This window comes from Notolepis coatsorum (assembly GCF_963971535.1).
Source record: "Notolepis coatsorum genome assembly, chromosome: 15".
In the NCBI taxonomy this organism is placed as follows: Eukaryota; Metazoa; Chordata; class Actinopteri; order Aulopiformes; family Paralepididae; genus Notolepis; species Notolepis coatsorum.
Genome location: NC_140179.1, coordinates 87,802,782 through 87,804,246, shown reverse-complemented (window position 1 = coordinate 87,804,246; position 1,465 = coordinate 87,802,782).

Below are 1,465 nucleotides of genomic sequence, written 5' to 3'. Positions count from 1 at the left end.
GACTGGCTGAGTCACTCCTGCAGGTGACATCATCCTGACTGGCTGAGTCATAGATGCTTAATGCTTATCTTTTGCGTGACTTCACGAGCCTATAGAGCCTATTAGAGGGTCAATTCTGCATGAAATGGAACAGCCCATTACATCACTAATCACACACACACACACACACGCACGCACGCACGCACACACACACACACACGCACACACGCACACACACACAGTGTACGTGCTGGACTTTGTTTTCTGCTAAGCTCTGAGGTTATTGTGTTCCTAATGGCGCTTGAAGTAATTACACCCTGTAATGTTACCAGGCATGTATTCCTCTCCAGTGAGCCATGGACCAGTAGCCCAGGAGGCCCATCCAGACACCACCATTCTCCCCTAAATGGCTCCATTAGCCATCAGGCATCTGCACCTCTTTCCACCGGCAACAGAATATGATGTACGCTTCACCCAGAGCCTAATCATCTGGATACACAGAGATAGCTCAGAAACTGGGCGCTGGGAGCAACTACCAAAACAAATTATTACTTACAGTAATCGTGTGTGTGTGTGTGTGTGTGTGTGTTGTTTTCCACCTGCATTCCACATGGGATACTGGTGAACCCAGTGCATACAGGTGTAGCTGCATTAACACAAACATTCGAGATATGTGACACACATGAACACACACACACACATGCATTGAGTCGCCGATGAAATGTCTCTTAGCACTTTTTCCATCCCGTCGTCCTTTCCCCCAAAGGCAGCCGGGAGCAGACATGGGCTGCGCCCCCGGGGACCAATCCAAGTGCTCCTGTCCGTCTTCGCCAGGGACGCCACAGCGTTAGCGATCTGTTCTGCATGTTTTTCCATTGGGTTTGTCTTATTGGGAGGGGAGAACATGCAAACTTCACACAGAAAGGCCCGGGAGATACCCCACCTGGGTATACCTGGCAACGCGGCAACCTGGTCCCCAAGCGGGAATCGAACCCATGACCTTGTAGCTGTGAAGTGACAGTGTTACAGTAACAGAGCGTATTGAGTATTGCGTCTTTATTCTGGTAGCAGTCAAAACAGGTTTGTTATTGGAACAGGCTGATATCCAGGCTGCTTTGAGCAGGTGTGTGTGTTTGTGGGGGGGGGGGGGGGGTATAGTTCTTTCTTGTAAGTGCTTTTGGCACTCTCCCAGGGGGGAGCTGGGGGCTAGCTCTGGGGGCTAGCTATGATAGAGTATGGCGTAAATTTGAGACCAACATTCACCAGTTTGTTCATCCTGTGGTTAAAGGGGAGTGGGGAGGATGAGCTGGAGGATGAGTTTTCAGACGAGCGGGGGTTAACCGCCAACGCCAAGAAGTGCCGGGTGGGGCTGTCCGAGACCGACTACCTCGGCTACACGATCGGTCGTTCTGTCTGAAACCACAAGCCAGGAAGGTGGAATGGATTTGGGGATTGATATCGTACTATCAAAAGTTAATTCAAAGTT